Source organism: Saccoglossus kowalevskii, chromosome 11 (assembly GCF_978046115.1).
Source record: "Saccoglossus kowalevskii chromosome 11, keSacKowa6.1, whole genome shotgun sequence".
Lineage (NCBI taxonomy): Eukaryota > Metazoa > Hemichordata > Enteropneusta > Harrimaniidae > Saccoglossus > Saccoglossus kowalevskii.
Window position 1 is genome coordinate 15,645,829 of NC_140651.1, and position 26,869 is coordinate 15,672,697.

Genomic DNA, 26,869 nt, shown 5'->3' on the forward strand with positions numbered 1-26,869 from the left:
ATGCTGTGAGTGATGTTACGTGGTAAGCGTGACATTCGCTACAAGTGATATTATAAGGTATGCTTGACATTCGCTACAAGTGATATTATGCGGTGTGCATGAAATTCGCTACGAGTGATATTATGTGGTATGCATGACATTCGCTACGAGTGATATTATGTGGTATGCATGACATTCGCTACGAGTGATATTATGTGGTATGCATGACATTCGCTACGAGTGATATTATGTGGTATGCATGACATCCACTACAAGTGATATTATGTGGCATGCATGACATTCGCTACAAGTGATATTATGTGGTATGCATGACATTTGCTACGAGTGATATTATGTGGTATGCATGACATTCGCACCGAGTGACATTATGAGGTATGCATGACATCCACTACAAGTGATATTATGTGGTATGCTTGACATTCGCTACGAGTGGTATTATGAGGTATGCATGACATCCACTACAAGTGATATTATGTGGCATGCATGACATTCGCTACAAATGATATTATCTGGTATGCATGACATTCGCTACAAGTGGTGATATTATGTGGTATGCATGACATTCACTGCAAGTGATATTATGTGGTATGCATGACATTCACTGCAAGTGATATTATGTGGCATGCATGACATTCGCTACAAGTGATATTATGTGGTATACACAACATTCACTGCAAGTGATATTATGTGGTATGCACGACATTCACTGCAAGTGATATTATGTGGCATGCATGATATTCGCTACAAGTGATATTATGTGGTACGCATGACATTCGCTACAAGTGATATTATGTGGTATGCATGACATTCACTACAAGTGATATTATGTGGTATGCATGATATTCACTGCAAGTAATATTATGTGGCATGCATGTCATTCGCTACAAGTAATATTATGTGGCATGCATGACATTCACTACAAGTGATATTATGTGGCATGCATGATATTCGCTACAAGTGATATGTGGTATGCATAACATTCACTACAAGTGATATTATGTGGTATGCATGATATTCACTGCAAGTGATATTATGTGGCATGCATGTCATTCGCTACAAGTAATATTATGTGGCATGCATGACATTCACTACAAGTGATATTATGTGGTACGTATAACATTCACTACAAGTGATATTATGTGGCACGCATGACATTCACTACAAGAGATATAACGTGGTACGCATGACATTCGGTACAAGTGATATTATGTGGCATGCATGACATTCGCTACAAGTAATATTATGTGGCATGCATGACATTCACTACAAGTGATATTATGTGGCATGCATGATATTCGCTACAAGTGATATTATGTGGTATGCATGACATTCACTACAAGTGATATTATGTGGTATGCATGATATTCACTGCAAGTGATATTATGTGGCATGCATGTCAATCGCTACAAGTAATATTATGTGGCATGCATGACATTCACTACAAGTGATATTATGTGGTACGTATAACATTCACTACAAGTGATATTATGTGGTATGTACGACATTCACTGCAAGTGATATTATGTGGTATGCACGACATTCACTGTAAGTGATATTATGTGGCATGCATGATATTCGCTACAAGTGATATTATGTGGTATGCATGACATTCGCTACAAGTGATATTATGTGGTATGCATGACATTCACTACAAGTGATATTATGTGGTATGCATGATATTCACTGCAAGTGATATTATGTGGCATGCATGTCATTCGCTACAAGTAATATTATGTGGCATGCATGACATTCACTACAAGTGATATTATGTGGCATGCATGATATTCGCTACAAGTGATATTATGTGGTATGCATGACATTCACTACAAGTGATATTATGTGTCACGCATGACATTCACTACAAGAGATATTACGTGGTACGCATGACATTCGGTACAAGTGATATTATGTGGCATGCATGACATTCGCTACAAGTGATATTATGTGGCATGCATGACATTCGCTAGTAATGATATTATGTGGTATACATGAAATTCGCTACAAGTGATATGTGGTATGTATGACATTCGCTACGAGTGATATTATGTGGTGTGCATGACATTCGCTACAAGTGATATTATGTGGCATGCATGACATTTGGTACAAGTGATATGTGGTACGCATGACATTCGCTACAAGTGATATTATGTGGTATGCATGACATTCGCTACAACCGATATTATGTGGTACGCATGACATTCACTAAAAGTGATATTATGTGGCACGCATGACATTCGCTACAAGTGATATTATGTGGCATGCATGACGTTCGCTACAAGTGATACTTTGTGGTATGCATGACATTCGCTACAAGTGATATTATGTGGCATGCATGACATTTGCTACAAGAGATATTATGTGGTATGCATGACATTCGCTAGTAGTGATATTATGTGGTATGCATGACATTTGCTGTGAGTGATATTACGTGATATGTGTGATATTCAATGTGATATTATGTGATATGCGTGTCATATGCTGTGAGTGATATTATGTGGTATGCATGACATTCGCTACGAGTGATATTATGTGGTATGCATGACATTCGCTACGAGTGATATTATGTGGTATGCATGACATTTGCTACGAGTGATATTATGTGGCACGCATGACATTCGCTACAAGAGATATAACGTGGTACGCATGACATTCGGTACAAGTGATATTATGTGGCATGCATGACATTCACTACAAGTGATATTATGTGGCATGCACGACGTTCGCTACATGTGATATTATGTGGCATGCATGACGTTCGCTACAAGTGATACTATGTGGTATGCATGACATTCGCCACAAGTGATATTATGTGGCATGCATGACATTTGCTACAAGTGATATTATGTGGTACGCATGACATTCGCTGCAAGTGATGTTATGTGGTACGCATGACATTCACTACAAGTGATACTATGTGGCATGCATGACATCCACTACAAGTGATATTATGTGGCATGCATGACATTCGCTACAAGTGATATTATGTAGTATGCATGACATTCACTGCAAGTGATATTATGTGGTATGCATGACATTCACTACAAGTGATATTATGTGGCATGCATGACATTCGCTACAAGTGATATTATGTGGTATGCATGACATTCACTGCAAGTGATATTATGTGGCATGCATGATATTCGCTACAAGTGATATTATGTGGTATGCATGACATTCACTACAAGTGATATTATGTGGCATGCATGACCTTCGCTACAAGTAATATTATGTGGTATGCATGACATTCACTACAAGTGATATTATGTGGCATGCATGACATTCGCTACAAGTGATATTATGTGGTACGCATGACATTCACTACAAGTGATATTATGTGGTACGTATGTCATTCACTACAAGTGATATTATGTGGCATTCATGACATTTGATACAAGTGATATTATGCGGTACGCATGACATTCACTACAAGTGATATTATGTGGCATGCATGACATTCACTACAAGTGATATTATGTGGTACGTATGACATTCACTACAAGTGATATTATGTGGCACGCATGACATTCGCTAGTAGTGATATTATGTGGTATGCATGACATTTGCTGTGAGTGATATTACGTGATATGTGTGATATTCAATGTGATATTATGTGATATGCGTGTCATATGCTGTGAGTGATATTATGTGGTATGCATGACATTCGCTACGAGTGATATTATGTGGCATGCATGACATTCGCTAGTAGTGATATTATGTGGTATGCATGACATTTGCTGTGAGTGATATTACGTGATATGTGTGATATTCAATGTGATATTCTGTGATATGCGTGTCATATACTGTGAGTGATGTTACGTGGTAAGCGTGACATTCGCTACAAGTGATATTATAAGGTATGCTTGACATTCGCTTCAAGTGATATTATGCGGTGTGCATGAAATTCGCTACGAGTGATATTATGTGGTATGCATGACATCCACTACAAGTGATATTATGTGGCATGCATGACATTCGCTACAAGTGATATTATGTAGTATACATGACATTCGCTACGAGTGATATTATGTGGTATGCATGACATTCGCTACGAGTGATATTATGTGGTATGCATGACATTCGCTACGAGTGATATTATGTGGTATGCATGACATTCGCTACGAGTGATATTATGTGGTATGCATGACATCCACTACAAGTGATATTATGTGGCATGCATGACATTCGCTACAAGTGATATTATGTGGTATGCATGACATTTGCTACGAGTGATATTATGTGGTATGCATGACATTCGCTCCGAGTGATATTATGAGGTATGCATGACATCCACTACAAGTGATATTATGTGGTATGCTTGACATTCGCTACGAGTGATATTATGAGGTATGGATGACATCCACTACAAGTGATATTATGTGGCATGCATGACATTCGCTACAAGTGATATTATCTGGTATGCATGACATTCGCTACAAGTGGTGATATTATGTGGTATGCATGACATTCACTGCAAGTGATATTATGTGGTATGCATGACATTCACTGCAAGTGATATTATGTGGCATGCATGACATTCGCTACAAGTGATATTATGTGGTATGCACAACATTCACTGCAAGTGATATTATGTGGTATGCACGACATTCACTGCAAGTGATATTATGTGGCATGCATGATATTCGCTACAAGTGATATTATGTGGTATGCATGACATTCGCTACAAGTGATATTATGTGGTATGCATGACATTCACTACAAGTGATATTATGTGGTATGCATGATATTCACTGCAAGTAATATTATGTGGCATGCATGTCATTCGCTACAAGTAATATTATGTGGCATGCATGACATTCACTACAAGTGATATTATGTGGCATGCATGATATTCGCTACAAGTGATATGTGGTATGCATAACATTCACTACAAGTGATATTATGTGGTATGCATGATATTCACTGCAAGTGATATTATGTGGCATGCATGTCATTCGCTACAAGTAATATTATGTGGCATGCATGACATTCACTACAAGTGATATTATGTGGTACGTATAACATTCACTACAAGTGATATTATGTGGCACGCATGACATTCACTACAAGAGATATAACGTGGTACGCATGACATTCGGTACAAGTGATATTATGTGGCATGCATGACATTCACTACAAGTGATATTATGTGGCATGCATGATGTTCGCTACAAGTGATATTATGTGGTATGCATGACATTCACTACAAGTGATATTATGTGGTATGCATGATATTCACTGCAAGTGATATTATGTGGCATGCATGTCATTCGCTACAAGTAATATTATGTGGCATGCATGACATTCACTACAAGTGATATTATGTGGTACGTATAACATTCACTACAAGTGATATTATGTGGTATGTACGACATTCACTGCAAGTGATATTATGTGGTATGCACGACATTCACTGCAAGTGATATTATGTGGCATGCATGATATTCGCTACAAGTGATATTATGTGGTATGCATGACATTCGCTACAAGTGATATTATGTGGTATGCATGACATTCACTACAAGTGATATTATGTGGTATGCATGATATTCACTGCAGGTGATATTATGTGGCATGCATGTCATTCGCTACAAGTAATATTATGTGGCATGCATGACATTCACTACAAGTGATATTATGTGGCATGCATGATATTCGCTACAAGTGATATTATGTGGTATGCATGACATTCACTACAAGTGATATTATGTGCCACGCATGACATTCACTACAAGAGATATTACGTGGTACGCATGACATTCGGTACAAGTGATATTATGTGGCATGCATGACATTCGCTACAAGTGATATTATGTGGCATGCATGACATTCGCTAGTAATGATATTATGTGGTATACATGAAATTCGCTACAAGTGATATGTGGTATGTATGACATTCGCTACGAGTGATATTATGTGGTGTGCATGACATTCGCTACAAGTGATATTATGTGGCATGCATGACATTTGGTACAAGTGATATGTGGTACGCATGACATTCGCTACAAGTGATATTATGTGGTATGCATGACATTCGCTACAAGTGATATTATGTGGTACGCATGACATTCACTAAAAGTGACATTATGTGGCACGCATGACATTCGCTACAAGTGATATTATGTGGCATGCATGACGTTCGCTACAAGTGATACTTTGTGGTATGCATGACATTCGCTACAAGTGATATTATGTGGCATGCATGACATTTGCTACACGAGATATTATGTGGTATGCATGACATTCGCTAGTAGTGATATTATGTGGTATGCATGACATTTGGTGTGAGTGATATTACGTGATATGTGTGATATTCAATATGATATTATGTGATATGCGTGTCATATGCTATGAGTGATATTATGTGGTATGCATGACATTCGCTACGAGTGATATTATGTGGTATGCATGACATTCGCTACGAGTGATATTATGTGGTATGCATGACATTTGCTACGAGTGATATTATGTGGCACGCATGACATTCGCTACAAGAGATATAACGTGGTATGCATGACATTCGGTACAAGTGATATTATGTGGCATGCATGACATTCGCTACAAGTGATATTATGTGGCATGCATGACATTCGCTAGTAATGATATTATGTGGTATGCATGAAATTCGCTACAAGTGATATGTGGTATGTATGACATTCGCTACGAGTGATATTATGAGTATGCATGACATTCGCTACAAGTGATATTATGTGGCATGCATGACATTTGGTACAAGTGATATGTGGTACGCATGACATTCGCTACAAGTGATATTATGTGGTATGCATGACATTCGCTACAAGTGATATTATGTGGTACGCATGACATTCACTAAAAGTGATATTATGTGGCACGCATGACATTCGCTACATGTGATATTATGTGGCATGCATGACGTTCGCTACAAGTGATACTATGTGGTATGCATGACATTCGCTACAAGTGATATTATGTGGCATGCATGACATTTGCTACAAGTGATATGTGGTACGCATGACATTCGCTGCAAGTGATGTTATGTGGTACGCATGACATTCACTACAAGTGATATTATGTGGCATGCATGACATTCACTACAAGTGATATGTGGTATGCATGACATTCGCTACGAGTGATATTATGTGTATGCATGACATTCGCTCCGAGTGATATTATGTGGTATGCATGACATTTGCTACGAGTGATATTATGTGGCACGCATGACATTCGCTACAAGAGATATAACGTGGTACGCATGACATTCGGTACAAGTGATATTATGTGGCATGCATGACATTCGCTACAAGTGATATTATGTGGCATGCATGACATTCGCTAGTAATGATATTATGTGGTATGCATGAAATTCGCTACAAGTGATATGTGGTATGTATGACATTCGCTACGAGTGATATTATGTGGTATGCATGACATTCGCTACAAGTGATATTATGTGGCATGCATGACATTTGGTACAAGTGATATGTGGTACGCATGACATTCGCTACAAGTGATATTATGTGGTATGCATGACATTCGCTACAAGTGATATTATGTGGTACGCATGACATTCACTAAAAGTGATATTATGTGGCACGCATGACATTCGCTACATGTGATATTATGTGGCATGCATGACGTTCGCTACAAGTGATACTATGTGGTATGCATGACATTCGCTACAAGTGATATTATGTGGCATGCATGACATTTGCTACAAGTGATATGTGGTACGCATGACATTCGCTGCAAGTGATGTTATGTGGTACGCATGACATTCACTACAAGTGATATTATGTGGCATGCATGACATTCACTACAAGTGATATGTGGTATGCATGACATTCGCTACAAGTGATATTATGTGGTATGCATGACATCCACTACAAGTGATATTATGTGGCATGCATGACATTCACTACAAGTGATATTATGTGGCATGCATGACATTCGCTACAAGTGATATTATGTGGTACGCATGACATTCACTGCAAGTGATATTATGTGGCATGCATGACATTTGATACAAGCGATATTATGCGGTATGCATGACATTCACTACAAGTGATATTATGTGGCATGCATGACGTTCACTACAAGTGATATTATGTGGTACGTATGACATTCACTACAAGTGATATTATGTGGCACGCATGACATTCACTACAAGAGATATTACGTGGTACGCATGACATTCAGTGCAAGTGATATTAAGTGGCACGCATGACATTCACTACAAGAGATATTATGTGGTACGCATGACATTCCGTACAAGTGATATTATGTGGCATGCATGACATTCGCTACAAGTGATATTATGTGGCATGCATGACATTCGCTAGTAATAATATTATGTGGTATGCATGAAATTCGCTACAAGTGATATGTGGTATGTATGACATTCGCTACGAGTGATATTATGTGGTATGCATGACATTCGCTACAAGTGATATTATGTGACATGCATGACATTCGCTACAAGTGATATTATGTGGCATGCATGACGTTCGCTACAAGTGATACTATGTGGTATGCATGACATTCGCTACAAGTGATATTATGTGGCATGCATGACATTTGCTACAAGTGATATTATGTGGTACGCATGACATTCGCTGCAAGTGATGTTATGTGGTACGCATGACATTCACTACAAGTGATATTATGTGGCATGCATGACATTCACTACAAGTGATATGTGGTATGCATGACATTCGCTACGAGTGATATTATGTGGTATGCATGATATTCACTGCAAGTGATTTTATGTGGCATGCATGTCATTCGCTACAAGTAATATTATGTGGCATGCATGACATTCACTACAAGTGATATTATGTGGTACGTATAACATTCACTACAAGTGATATTATGTGGCATGCATGACATTCACTACAAGAGATATAACGTGGTACGCATGACATTCGCTACAAGTGATATTATGTGGCATGCATGACATTCACTACAAGTGATATTATGTGGCATGCATGACATTCGCTAGTAATGATATTATGTGGTATGCATGAAATTCGCTACAAGTGATATGTGGTATGTATGACATTCGCTACGAGTGATATTATGTGGTATGCATGACATTCGCTACAAGTGATATTATGTGGCATGCATGACATTTGGTACAAGTGATATGTGGTACGCATGACATTCGCTACAAGTGATATTATGTGGTATGCATGACATTCGCTACAAGTGATATTATGTCGTACGCATGACATTCACTAAAAGTGATATTATGTGGCACGCATGACATTCACTACAAGTGATATTATGTGGCACGCATGACATTCACTACAAGTGATATTATGTGGCATGCATGACGTTCGCTACAAGTGATACTATGTGGTATGCATGACATTCGCTACAAGTGATATTATGTGGCATGCATGACATTTGCTACAAGTGATATTATGTGGTACGCATGACATTCACTACAAGTGATATTATGTGGCACGCATGGCATTCACTACAAGTGATATTATGTGGCACGCATGACATTCACTACAAGTGATATTATGTGGCATGCATGACATTCACTACAAGTGATATGTGGTATGCATGACATCCACTACAAGTGATATTATGTGGCATGCATGACATTCACTACAAGTGATATTATGTGGCATGCATGACATTCGCTACAAGTGATATTATGTGGTACGCATGACATTCACTGCAAGTGATATTATGTGGCATGCATGACATTTGATACAAGCGATATTATGCGGTATGCATGACATTCACTACAAGTGATATTATGTGGCATGCATGACGTTCACTACAAGTGATATTATGTGGTACGTATGACATTCACTACAAGTGATATTATGTGGCACGCATGACATTCACTACAAGAGATATTACGTGGTACGCATGACATTCAGTGCAAGTGATATTAAGTGGCACGCATGACATTCACTACAAGAGATATTATGTGGTACGCATGACATTCCGTACAAGTGATATTATGTGGCATGCATGACATTCGCTACAAGTGATATTATGTGGCATGCATGACATTCGCTAGTAATAATATTATGTGGTATGCATGAAATTCGCTACAAGTGATATGTGGTATGTATGACATTCGCTACGAGTGATATTATGTGGTATGCATGACATTCGCTACAAGTGATATTATGTGACATGCATGACATTCGCTACAAGTGATATTATGTGGCATGCATGACGTTCGCTACAAGTGATACTATGTGGTATGCATGACATTCGCTACAAGTGATATTATGTGGCATGCATGACATTTGCTACAAGTGATATTATGTGGTACGCATGACATTCGCTGCAAGTGATGTTATGTGGTACGCATGACATTCACTACAAGTGATATTATGTGGCATGCATGACATTCACTACAAGTGATATGTGGTATGCATGACATTCGCTACGAGTGATATTATGTGGTATGCATGATATTCACTGCAAGTGATTTTATGTGGCATGCATGTCATTCGCTACAAGTAATATTATGTGGCATGCATGACATTCACTACAAGTGATATTATGTGGTACGTATAACATTCACTACAAGTGATATTATGTGGCATGCATGACATTCACTACAAGAGATATAACGTGGTACGCATGACATTCGCTACAAGTGATATTATGTGGCATGCATGACATTCACTACAAGTGATATTATGTGGCATGCATGACATTCGCTAGTAATGATATTATGTGGTATGCATGAAATTCGCTACAAGTGATATGTGGTATGTATGACATTCGCTACGAGTGATATTATGTGGTATGCATGACATTCGCTACAAGTGATATTATGTGGCATGCATGACATTTGGTACAAGTGATATGTGGTACGCATGACATTCGCTACAAGTGATATTATGTGGTATGCATGACATTCGCTACAAGTGATATTATGTCGTACGCATGACATTCACTAAAAGTGATATTATGTGGCACGCATGACATTCACTACAAGTGATATTATGTGGCACGCATGACATTCACTACAAGTGATATTATGTGGCATGCATGACGTTCGCTACAAGTGATACTATGTGGTATGCATGACATTCGCTACAAGTGATATTATGTGGCATGCATGACATTTGCTACAAGTGATATTATGTGGTACGCATGACATTCACTACAAGTGATATTATGTGGCACGCATGGCATTCACTACAAGTGATATTATGTGGCACGCATGACATTCACTACAAGTGATATTATGTGGCATGCATGACATTCACTACAAGTGATATGTGGTATGCATGACATTCGCTACGAGTGATATTATGTGGTATGCATGACATCCACTACAAGTGATATTATGTGGCATGCATGACATTCGCTACAAGTGATATTATGTAGTATGCATGACATTCACTGCAAGTGATATTACGTGGTACGCATGACATTCAGTGCAAGTGATATTATGTGGCACGCATGACATTCACTACAAGAGATATTACGTGGTACGCATGACATTCCGTACAAGTGATATTATGTGGCATGCATGACATTCGCTACAAGTGATATTATGTGGCATGCATGACATTCGCTAGTAATGATATTATGTGGTATGCATGAAATTCGCTACAAGTGATATGTGGTATGTATGACATTCGCTACGAGTGATATTATGTGGTATGCATGACATTCGCTACAAGTGATATTATGTGGCATGCATGATATTTGGTACAAGTGATATGTGGTACGCATGACATTCGCTACAAGTGATATTATGCGGTACGCATGACATTCACTAAAAGTGATATTATGTGACATGCATGACATTCGCTACAAGTGATATTATGTGGCATGCATGACATTCACTACAAGTGATACTATGTGGTATGCATGACATTCGCTACAAGTGATATTATGTGGCATGCATGAAATTTGCTACAAGTGATATTATGTGGTACGCATGACATTCGCTGCAAGTGATATTATGTGGTATGCATGATATTCACTGCAAGTGATATTATGTGGCATGCATGTCATCCACTACAAGTGATATGTGGTATGCATGACATTCGCTACGAGTGATATTATGTGGTATGCATGATATTCACTGCAAGTGATATTATGTGGCATGCATGTCATTCGCTACAAGTAATATTATGTGGCATGCATGATATTCGCTACAAGTGATATTATGTGGTATGCATGTCATTCACTACAATTGATATTATGTGGCATGCATGACATTCGCTACAAGTGATATTATGTGGTATGCATGACATTCACTGCAAGTGATATTATGTGGCATGCATGATATTCGCTACAAGTGATATTATGTGGTATGCATGACATTCACTACAAGTGATATTATGTGGCATGCATGACATTCGCTACAAGTAATATTATGTGGTATGCATGACATTCACTACAAGTGATATTATGTGGCATGCATGACATTCGCTACAAGTGATATTATGTGGTACGCATGACATTCACTGCAAGTGATATTATGTGGCATGCATGACATTTGATACAAGCGATATTATGCGGTATGCATGACATTCACTACAAGTGATATTATGTGGCATGCATGACATTCACTACAAGTGATATTATGTGGTACGTATGACATTCACTACAAGTGATATTATGTGGCACGCATGACATTCACTACAAGAGATATTACGTGGTACGCATGACATTCAGTGCAAGTGATATTAAGTGGCACGCATGACATTCACTACAAGAGATATTATGTGGTACGCATGACATTCCGTACAAGTGATATTATGTGGCATGCATGACATTCGCTACAAGTGATATTATGTGGCATGCATGACATTCGCTAGTAATAATATTATGTGGTATGCATGAAATTCGCTACAAGTGATATTATGTGGTACGCATGACATTCGCTGCAAGTGATGTTATGTGGTATGCATGACATTCACTACAAGTGATATTATGTGGCATGCATGACATTCACTACAAGTGATATGTGGTATGCATGACATTCGCTACGAGTGATATTATGTGGTATGCATGATATTCACCGCAAGTGATTTTATGTGGCATGCATGTCATTCGCTACAAGTAATATTATGTGGCATGCATGACATTCACTACAAGTGATATTATGTGGTACGTATAACATTCACTACAAGTGATATTATGTGGCATGCATGACATTCACTACAAGAGATATAACGCGGTACGCATGACATTCGCTACAAGTGATATTATGTGGCATGCATGACATTCACTACAAGTGATATTATGTGGCATGCATGACATTCGCTAGTAATGATATTATGTGGTATGCATGAAATTCGCTACAAGTGATATGTGGTATGTATGACATTCGCTACGAGTGATATTATGTGGTATGCATGACATTCGCTACAAGTGATATTATGTGGCATGCATGACATTTGGTACAAGTGATATGTGGTACGCATGACATTCGCTACAAGTGATATTATGTGGTATGCATGACATTCGCTACAAGTGATATTATGTCGTACGCATGACATTCACTAAAAGTGATATTATGTGGCACGCATGACATTCACTACAAGTGATATTATGTGGCACGCATGACATTCACTACAAGTGATATTATGTGGCATGCATGACGTTCGCTACAAGTGATACTATGTGGTATGCATGACATTCGCTACAAGTGATATTATGTGGCATGCATGACATTTGCTACAAGTGATATTATGTGGTACGCATGACATTCACTACAAGTGATATTATGTGGCACGCATGACATTCACTACAAGTGATATTATGTGGCACGCATGACATTCACTACAAGTGATATTATGTGGCATGCATGACATTCACTACAAGTGATATGTGGTATGCATGACATTCGCTACGAGTGATATTATGTGGTATGCATGACATCCACTACAAGTGATATTATGTGGCATGCATGACATTCGCTACAAGTGATATTATGTAGTATGCATGACATTCACTGCAAGTGATATTACGTGGTACGCATGACATTCAGTGCAAGTGATATTATGTGGCACGCATGACATTCACTACAAGAGATATTACGTGGTACGCATGACATTCCGTACAAGTGATATTATGTGGCATGCATGACATTCGCTACAAGTGATATTATGTGGCATGCATGACATTCGCTAGTAATGATATTATGTGGTATGCATGAAATTCGCTACAAGTGATATGTGGTATGTATGACATTCGCTACGAGTGATATTATGTGGTATGCATGACATTCGCTACAAGTGATATTATGTGGCATGCATGATATTTGGTACAAGTGATATGTGGTACGCATGACATTCGCTACAAGTGATATTATGCGGTACGCATGACATTCACTAAAAGTGATATTATGTGACATGCATGACATTCGCTACAAGTGATATTATGTGGCATGCATGACGTTCACTACAAGTGATACTATGTGGTATGCATGACATTCGCTACAAGTGATATTATGTGGCATGCATGAAATTTGCTACAAGTGATATTATGTGGTACGCATGACATTCGCTGCAAGTGATATTATGTGGTATGCATGATATTCACTGCAAGTGATATTATGTGGCATGCATGTCATCCACTACAAGTGATATGTGGTATGCATGACATTCGCGACGAGTGATATTATGTGGTATGCATGATATTCACTGCAAGTGATATTATGTGGCATGCATGTCATTCGCTACAAGTAATATTATGTGGCATGCATGATATTCGCTACAAGTGATATTATGTGGTATGCATGACATTCGCTACAAGTGATATCATGTGGCATGCATGTCATTCACTACAAGTGATATGTGGTATGCATGACATTCGCTACGAGTGATATTATGTGGTATGCATGATATTCACTGCAAGTGATATTATGTGGCATGCATGTCATTCGCTACAAGTAATATTATGTGGCATGCATGATATTCGCTACAAGTGATATTATATGGTATGCATGACATTCGCTACAAGTGATATTATGTGGTATGCATGACATTCACTACAAGTGATATGTGGTATGTATGACATTCGCTACGAGTGATATTATGTGGTATGCATGACATTCGCTACAAGTGATATTATGTGGCATGCATGACATTCGCTAGTAATGATATTATGTGGTATGCATGAAATTCGCTACAAGTGATATGTGGTATGTATGACATTCGCTACGAGTGATATTATGTGGTATGCATGACATTCGCTACAAGTGATATTATGTGGCATGCATGACATTTGGTACAAGTGATATGTGGTACGCATGACATTCGCTACAAGTGATATTATGCGGTACGCATGACATTCACTAAAAGTGATATTATGTGACATGCATGACATTCGCTACAAGTGATATTATGTGGCATGCATGACGTTCACTACAAGTGATACTATGTGGTATGCATGACATTCGCTACAAGTGATATTATGTGGCATGCATGAAATTTGCTACAAGTGATATTATGTGGTACGCATGACATTCGCTGCAAGTGATATTATGTGGTATGCATGATATTCACTGCAAGTGATATTATGTGGCATGCATGTCATTCACTACAAGTGATATGTGGTATGCATGACATTCGCTACGAGTGATATTATGTGGTATGCATGATATTCACTGCAAGTGATATTATGTGGCATGCATGTCATTCGCTACAAGTAATATTATGTGGCATGCACGATATTCGCTACAAGTGATATTATGTGGTATGCATGACATTCGCTACAAGTGATATTATGTGGTATGCATGACATTCACTACAAGTGATATGTGGTATGTATGACATTCGCTACGAGTGATATTATGTGGTATGCATGACATTCGCTACTAGTGATATTATGTGGCACGCATGACATTCACTACAAGTGATATTATGTGGCACGCATGACTTTCGCAACAAGTGATATTATAAGGTATGCATGACATTCGCTACGAGTGAGATTATGTGGCACGCATGACATTCGCTACAAGTGATATTATAAGGTATGCATGACATTCACTACAAGTGATATTATGTGGCATGGATGACATTCACTACAAGTGATATTATGTGGCATTCATGAAATTTGCTGCAAGTGATATTATGTGGTATGGATGAAATTCGCTACAAGTGATGTTATGTGGCATGCATAACATTCGCTAGTAATGATATTATGTGGTATGCATGACATTCGCTACAAGTGATATTATGTGGTATTTATGACATTCGCTGTGAGTGATATTACGTGATCTGTGTGACATTCAATGTGATATTATGTGGTATGCATGACAGTCGCTACTAGTGATATTATGCGGTATGCATGACATTCGCTGTGAGTGATATTATGTGGCATGCATTATATTCGCTATGAGTGATATTATGTGGTATGCGTGACAATCGTTGTGAATGATATTATGCGGTATGCATGACATTCACTGCAAGTGATATTACAAGGCATGCATAACATTCGCTGCGAGTGATATTATAAGGCATGCATGACATTCGCTACGAGTGATATTATGTGACATGCATGACATTCGCTACAAGTGATATTATGTGGCACGCATGCATGACATTCACTACAAGTGATATTACGTGGCATGCATGACATTCACTGCAAGTGATATTATGTGGCACGCATGACATTCACTACAAGTGATATTATGTGGCATGCATGACATTCTCTACAAGTGATATTATGTGGCATGCATGACATTCACTACAAGTGATATTATGTGGCATGCATGACATTCACTACAAGTGATATTATGTGGCATGCATGACATTCACTACAAGTGATATTATGTGGTACGCATGACATTCACTACAAGTGATATTATGTGGCATGCATGACATTCGCTACTAGTGATATTATGTGGCACGCATGACATTCGCTACTAGTGATATTATGTGGCACGCATGACATTCACTACAAGTGATATTATGCATCTTGAATTTTCAAGGTGAATGTTCAGGCGAAGCACTCCACTATCACCTTGAAGTATTTCATTAGAACTATGTGTATGTGACAATGCCCTCCCAGTTTAGAATCAGTTTACCAACAGCCAATCATATTGCTTCTTTCTACAACGCGCTTGGAAAGCTCTCAAAATCTTCAAGGCGGAGCAAAGTCACGAGACGCGCACTACTCTACCATGTATTTCTATGGGCTCTGTGCGAGCCGGTGAAAATAGCTAAAATCGAGGAAACAGCACAAACATAAATTTGAAGAAATCCTAAACAACCAAATTTAAATATGTTGCATATGTAGGGATAATCTTTTTACACTGTTCAGGGGGTGTCAACAACCGTCCCAAAATACCGTTTTCTGCCAGGCGGTGAAAATGCCTGACCTGAGTATGAATGACGCTGTGCACAGTGGAAGTTTTTTTGGCTTGGATGTCGAGGCAATACAGCGACGACGTCCATACATCATGCAACTCACAGATATTCAGACCAAAGCTATTCAAACTATACTTAGTGCCGAGTCTGATGTGTTCGTTTTTTGTCGCACTGGAAATAGTAAATCCTTATGTTATTATGGTTTACCGGTCTTTCGACCATCGAGCGTGGTAATAGTGTTGTCGCCACTGCTGAGTATTATAGAAGACTAGGTGTTATATTTCAAAGCCCATGATGTCACTGCAACATATATTGGCAGAAATGAAGCCAAAGACATCGGAAACGCAAAGCTCCAAGCGCTTACTGGCAGTCATTGTAACAAAGCTTTCTATTGGTCGGTAAACTTTCTATCGCGCAGCCACGTGACATACACGGTTATGAATAGAATTACCGCACGGTGTTGTAGAGGGAGGAATGTCCGAACGGAGCAACACCGTGCAGGCGGACGATGGATATTATGTGGCACGCATGACATTCGCTACATGTGATATGATGTGGCACGCATGACATTCGCTAGTAGTGATATTATGTGGTATGCATGATATTCGCTACAAGTGATATTATATGGCATGCATGGCATTCGCTACAAGTGATATTATGTGGTACGCATGACATTCACTACAAGTGATATTATGTGGCATACATGACATTCGCTACGAGTGATATTATGTGGTATGCATGACATTCGCTACAAGTTATATATGTGGTACGCATGACATTCCCTACAAGTGATATTATGTGGTACGCATGACATTCACTGCAAGTGATATTATGTGGTATGCATGGCATTCGCTACAAGTGATATTATGTGGCATGCATGACATTCGCTACAAGTGATATTATGTGGTATGCATGGCATTCGCTACAAGTGATATTATGTAGCATGCATGACATTCGCTACAAGTGATATTATGTGGTACGCATGACATTTACTACAAGTGATATTAAGTGGTACGCATGACATTCACTACAAGTGATATTATGTGGTATGCATGACATTCACAACAAGTGATGTTATGTGGCACGCATGATATTCACTACAAGTGATATTATGTGGTACGCATGACATTCGCTACAAGTGATATTATGTGATATGCATGACATTCGCTACAAGTGATATTATGTGGCATGCATGTCATTCACTACAAGTGATATGTGGTATGCATGACATTCGCTACGAGTGATATTATGTGGTATGCATGATATTCACTGCAAGTGATATTATGTGGCATGCATGTCATTAGCTACAAGTAATATTATGTGGCATGCATGATATTCGCTACAAGTGATATTATGTGGTATGCATGACATTCGCTACAAGTGATATTATGTGGTATGCATGACATTCACTACAAGTGATATGTGGTATGTATGACATTCGCTACGAGTGATATTATGTGGTATGCATGACATTCGCTACTAGTGATATTATGTGGCACGCATGACATTCACTACAAGTGATATTATGTGGCACGCATGACTTTCGCAACAAGTGATATTATAAGGTATGCATGACATTCGCTACGAGTGAGATTATGTGGCACGCATGACATTCGCTACAAGTGATATTATAAGGTATGCATGACATTCACTACAAGTGATATTATGTGGCATGGATGACATTCACTACAAGTGATATTATGTGGCATTCATGAAATTTGCTGCAAGTGATATTATGTGGTATGGATGAAATTCGCTACAAGTGATGTTATGTGGCATGCATAACATTCGCTAGTAATGATATTATGTGGTATGCATGACATTCGCTACAAGTGATATTATGTGGTATTTATGACATTCGCTGTGAGTGATATTACGTGATCTGTGTGACATTCAATGTGATATTATGTGGTATGCATGACAGTCGCTACTAGTGATATTATACGGTATGCATGACATTCGCTGTGAGTGATATTATGTGGCATGCATTATATTCGCTATGAGTGATATTATGTGGTATGCGTGACAATCGCTGTGAATGATATTATGCGGTATGCATGACATTCACTGCAAGTGATATTACAAGGCATGCATAACATTCGCTGCGAGTGATATTATAAGGCATGCATGACATTCGCTACGAGTGATATTATGTGACATGCATGACATTCGCTACAAGTGATATTATGTGGCACGCATGCATGACATTCACTACAAGTGATATTACGTGGCATGCATGACATTCACTGCAAGTGATATTATGTGGCACGCATGAAATTCACTACAAGTGGTATTATGTGGCATGCATGACATTCTCTACAAGTGATATTATGTGGCATGCATGACATTCACTACAAGTGATATTATGTGGCATGCATGACATTCACTACAAGTGATATTATGTGGCATGCATGACATTCACTACAAGTGATATTATGTGGTACGCATGACATTCACTACAAGTGATATTATGTGGCATGCATGACATTCGCTACTAGTGATATTATGTGGCACGCATGACATTCGCTACTAGTGATATTATGTGGCACGCATGACATTCACTACAAGTGATATTATGCATCTTGAATTTTCAAGGTGAATGTTCAGGCGAAGCACTCCACTATCACCTTGAAGTATTTCATTAGAACTATGTGTATGTGACAATGCCCTCCCAGTTTAGAATCAGTTTACCAACAGCCAATCATATTGCTTCTTTCTACAACGCGCTTGGAAAGCTCTCAAAATCTTCAAGGCGGAGCAAAGTCACGAGACGCGCACTACTCTACCATGTATTTCTATGGGCTCTGTGCGAGCCGGTGAAAATAGCTAAAATCGAGGAAACAGCACAAACATAAATTTGAAGAAATCCTAAACAACCAAATTTAAATATGTTGCATATGTAGGGATAATCTTTTTACACTGTTCAGGGGGTGTCAACAACCGTCCCAAAATACCGTTTTCTGCCAGGCGGTGAAAATGCCTGACCTGAGTATGAATGACGCTGTGCACAGTGGAAGTTTTTTTGGCTTGGATGTCGAGGCAATACAGCGACGACGTCCATACATCATGCAACTCACAGATATTCAGACCAAAGCTATTCAAACTATACTTAGTGCCGAGTCTGATGTGTTCGTTTTTTGTCGCACTGGAAATAGTAAATCCTTATGTTATTATGGTTTACCGGTCTTTCGACCATCGAGCGTGGTAATAGTGTTGTCGCCACTGCTGAGTATTATAGAAGACTAGGTGTTATATTTCAAAGCCCATGATGTCACTGCAACATATATTGGCAGAAATGAAGCCAAAGACATGATATTATGTGGCATGCATGACATTCGCTAGTAATGATATTATGTGGTATGCATGACAATCGCTACAAGTGATATTATGTGGTATGTATGACATTCACTGCGAGTGATATTACGTGATCTGTGTGACATTCAATGTGATATTATGTGGTATACATGACAGTCGCTACTAGTGATATTATGCGGCTACTGCATGACATTCGCTGAGCAGTGATATTATGTGGCATGCATGATATTCGCTACGAGTGATATTATGTGGTATGCATGATATTCGCTACAAGTGATATTATATGGCATGCATGACATTCGCTACAAGTGATATTATGTGGTACGCATGACATTCACTACAAGTGATATTATGTGGCATACATGACATTCGCTACGAGTGATATTATGTGGTATGCATGACATTCGCTACAAGTTATATATGTGGTACGCATGACATTCCCTACAAGTGATATTATGTGGTACGCATGACATTCACTGCAAGTGATATTATGTGGTATGCATGGCATTCGCTACAAGTGATATTATGTGGCATGCATGACATTCGCTACAAGTGATATTATGTGGTATGCATGGCATTCGCTACAAGTGATATTATGTAGCATGCATGACATTCGCTACAAGTGATATTATGTGGTACGCATGACATTTACTACAAGTGATATTAAGTGGTACGCATGACATTCACTACAAGTGATATTATGTGGTATGCATGACATTCACAACAAGTGATGTTATGTGGCACGCATGATATTCACTACAAGTGATATTATGTGGTACGCATGACATTCGCTACAAGTGATATTATGTGATATGCATGACATTCGCTACAAGTGATATTATGTGATATGCATGACATTCGCTACAAGTGATATGTGGTAGGCATGGCATTCACTACGAGTGATATTATGTGGCATGCATGACATTCGCTACAAGTGATATGTGGCACGCATGACATTCACTACAAGTGATATGTGGCATACATGACATTCGCTACGAGTGATATTATGTGGTACGCATGACATTCCCTACAGTGATATTATGTGGTACGCATGACATTCACTGCAAGTGATATTATGTGGTATGCATGGCATTCGCTACTAGTGATATTATAAGGTATGCATGACATTCGCTAGTAGTGATATTATGTGGTATGTATGACATTCGCTACAAGTGATATTATGTGGCATGCATGACATTCACTACGAGTGATATTATGTGGCATGCATGACATTCGCTACAAGTGATATTATGTGGCATGCATGACATTCGCTACTAGTGATATTATAAGGTATGCATGACATTCGCTAGTAGTGATATTATGTGGTATGTATGACATTCGCTACAAGTGATATTATGTGGCATGCATGACATTCGCTACGAGTGATATTATGTGGTACGCATGACATTCACTACAAGTGATATTATGTGGCATGCATGACATTCGCTACAAGTGATATTATGTGGTATGCATGACATTCACTACAATTGATATTATGTGGTATGTATGACATTCGCTACAAGTGATATTATGTGGCATGCATGACATTCACTACGAGTGATATTATGTGGCATGCATGACATTCACTACAAGTGATATTATGTGACATGCATGACATTTGCTACAAGTGATATTATAAGGTATGCATGGCATTCGCTATGAGTGATATTATGTGGCACGCATGACATTCGCTACAAGTGATATTATAAGGTATGCATGACATTCACTACAAGTGATATTATGTGGCATGCATGACATTCACTACAAGTGATATTATGTGGCATTCATGAAATTCGCTGCAAGTGATATTATGTGGTATGGATGACATTCGCTACAAGTGATATTATGTGGCATGCATGACATTCGCTAGTAATGATATTATGTGGTATGCATGACAATCGCTACAAGTGATATTATGTGGTATGTATGACATTCACTGCGAGTGATATTACGTGATCTGTGTGACATTCAATGTGATATTATGTGGTATGCATGACAGTCGCTACTAGTGATATTATGCGGTATGCATGACATTCGCTGTGAGTGATATTATGTGGCATGCATGATATTCGCTATGAGTGATATTATGTGGCATGCATGACATTCGCTACGAGTGATATTATGTGGTATGCGAGACAATCGCTGTGAATGATATTATGCGGTATGCATGACATTCACTGCAAGTGATATTACAAGGCATGCATAACATTCGCTGCGAGTGATATAAGGCATGCATGACATTCGCTACGAGTGATATTATGTGGCATGCATGACATTCGCTACGAGTGATATTATGTGGCACGCATGCATGGCATTCACTACAAGTGATATTACGTGGCATGCATGACATTCACTACAAGTGATATTATGTGGTATGCATGACATTCACTACAAGTGATATTATGTGGTATGCATGACATTCACTACAAGTGATATTATGTTGTATGCGTGACATTTGCTGTGAGTGATATTATGCGGTATGCATGACATTCGCTGTGAGTTTTATTATGTAGCATGCATGATATTCGCTACGAGTGATATTATGTAGCATGCATGACATTCACTACAAGTGATATTATGTGGCACGCATGACATTCACTACAAGTGATATGTGGCATACATGACATTCGCTACGAGTGATATTATGTGGTATGCATGACATTCGCTACAAGTTATATATGTGGTACGCATGACTTTCCCTACAAGTGATATTATGTGGTACGCATGACATTCACTGCAAGTGATATTATGCGGCACGCATGACATTCACTGCAAGTGATATTATGTGGCATGCATGACATTCGCTACAAGTGATATTATGTGGCACGCATGACATTCGCTACAAGTGATATTATGTGGCACGCATGACATTCACTACAAGTGATATTATGTGGCACGCATGACATTCGCTACTAGTGATATTATAAGGTATGCATGACATTCGCTACTAGTGATATTATAAGGTATGCATGACATTCGCTAGTAGTGATATTATGTGGTATGCATGACATTCGCTACAAGTGATATTATGTGGCATGCATGACATTCACTACGAGTGATATTATGTGGCATGCATGACATTCACTACAAGTGATATTATGTGGCATGCATGACATTCACTACAAGTGATATTATGTGGTACGCATGACATTCGCTACAAGTGATATTATGTGGTATGCATGACATTCACTACAAGTGATATTATGTGGTACGCATGACATTCACTACAAGTGATATTATGTGGCACGCATGACATTCACTACAAGTGATATTATGTGGCACGCATGACTTTCGCAACAAGTGATATTATGTGGCATTCATGAAATTCGCTGCAAGTGATATTATGTGGTTTGCATGACATTCACTACAAGTGATATTATGTGGCATGCATGACATTCGCTAGTAATGATATTATGTGGTATGCATGACAGTCGCTACTAGTGATATTATGCGGTATGCATGACATTCGCTGTGAGTGATATTATGTGGCATGCATGATATTCGCTACGAGTGATATTATGTGGCATGCATGACATTCGCTACGAGTGATATTATGTGGTATGCGTGACAATCGCTGTGAATGATATTATGCGGTATGCATGACATTCACTGCAAGTGATATTACAAGGCATGCATAACAATCGCTGCGAGTGATATTATAAGGCATGCATGACATTCGCTACGAGTGATATTATGTGGCATGCATGACATTCGCTACGAGTGATATTATGTGGCACGCATGCATGACATTCACTACAAGTGATATTACGTGGCATGCATGACATTCACTACAAGTGATATTATGTGGTATGCATGACATTCTCTACAAGTGATATTATGTGGTATGTATGACATTCGCTACAAGTGATATTATGTGGCATGCATGACATTCACTACGAGTGATATTATGTGGCATGCATGACATTCACTACAAGTGATATTATGTGGCATGCATGACATTCGCTACAAGTGATATTATAAGGTATGCATGACATTCGCTATGAGTGATATTATGTGGCACGCATGACATTCGCTACAAGTGATATTATAAGGTATGCATGACATTCACTACAAGTGATATTATGTGGCATGCATGACATTCACTACAAGTGATATTATGTGGCATTCATGAAATTCGCTGCAAGTGATATTATGTGGTATGGATGACATTCGCTACAAGTGATATTATGTGGCATGCATGACATTCGCTAGTAATGATATTATGTGGTATGCATGACAATCGCTACAAGTGATATTATGTGGTATGTATGACATTCACTGCGAGTGATATTACGTGATCTGTGTGACATTCAATGTGATATTATGTGGTATGCATGACAGTCGCTACTAGTGATATTATGCGGTATGCATGACATTCGCTGTGAGTGATATTATGTGGCATGCATGATATTCGCTACGAGTGATATTATGTGGCATGCATGACATTCGCTACGAGTGATATTATGTGGTATGCGTGACAATCGCTGTGAATGATATTATGCGGTATGCATGACATTCACTGCAAGTGATATTACAAGGCATGCATAACATTCGCTGCGAGTGATATAAGGCATGCATGACATTCGCTACGAGTGATATTATGTGGCATGCATGACATTCGCTACGAGTGATATTATGTGGCACGCATGCATGGCATTCACTACAAGTGATATTACGTGGCATGCATGACATTCACTACAAGTGATATTATGTGGTATGCATGACATTCACTACAAGTGATATTATGTGGTATGCATGACATTCACTACAAGTGATATTATGTTGTATGCGTGACATTCGCTACAAGTGATATTATGTGGCACGCATGACATTCGCTACAAGTGATATTATGTGGCACGCATGACATTCACTACAAGTGATATTCAATGTGATATTATGTGGTATGCATGACAGTCGCTACTAGTGATATTATGCGGTATGCATGACATTTGCTGTGAGTGATATTATGCGGTATGCATGACATTCGCTGTGAGTTTTATTATGTAGCATGCATGATATTCGCTACGAGTGATATTATGTAGCATGCATGACATTCACTACAAGTGATATTATGTGGCACGCATGACATTCACTACAAGTGATATGTGGCATACATGACATTCGCTACGAGTGATATTATGTGGTATGCATGACATTCACTACAAGTTATATATGTGGTACGCATGACTTTCCCTACAAGTGATATTATGTGGTACGCATGACATTCACAGCAAGTGATATTATGTGGCACGCATGACATTCACTGCAAGTGATATTATGTGGCATGCATGACATTCGCTACAAGTGATATTATGTGGCACGCATGACATTCGCTACAAGTGATATTATGTGGCACGCATGACATTCACTACAAGTGATATTATGTGGCACGCATGACATTCGCTACTAGTGATATTATAAGGTATGCATGACATTCGCTACTAGTGATATTATAAGGTATGCATGACATTCGCTAGTAGTGATATTATGTGGTATGCATGACATTCGCTACAAGTGATATTATGTGGCATGCATGACATTCACTACGAGTGATATTATGTGGCATGCATGACATTCACTATAAGTGATATTATGTGGCATGCATGACATTCACTACAAGTGATATTATGTGGTACGCATGACATTCGCTACAAGTGATATTATGTGGTATGCATGACATTCACTACAAGTGATATTATGTGGTACGCATGACATTCACTACAAGTGATATTATGTGGCACGCATGACATTCACTACAAGTGATATTATGTGGCATGCATGACATTCGCTACAAGTTATATATGTGGTACGCATGACATTCCCTACAAGTGATATTATGTGGTACGCATGACATTCACTGCAAGTGATATTATGTGGTATGCATGGCATTCGCTACAAGTGATATTATGTGGCATGCATGACATTCGTTACAAGTGATATTATGTGGTATGCATGGCATTCGCTACAAGTGATATTATGTAGCATGCATGACATTCGCTACAAGTGATATTATGTGGTACGCATGACATTTACTACAAGTGATATTAAGTGGTACGCATGACATTCACTACAAGTGATATTATGTGGTATGCATGACATTCACAACAAGTGATGTTATGTGGCACGCATGATATTCACTACAAGTGATATTATGTGGTACGCATGACATTCGCTACAAGTGATATTATGTGATATGCATGACATTCGCTACAAGTGATATTATGTGATATGCATGACATTCGCTACAAGTGATATGTGGT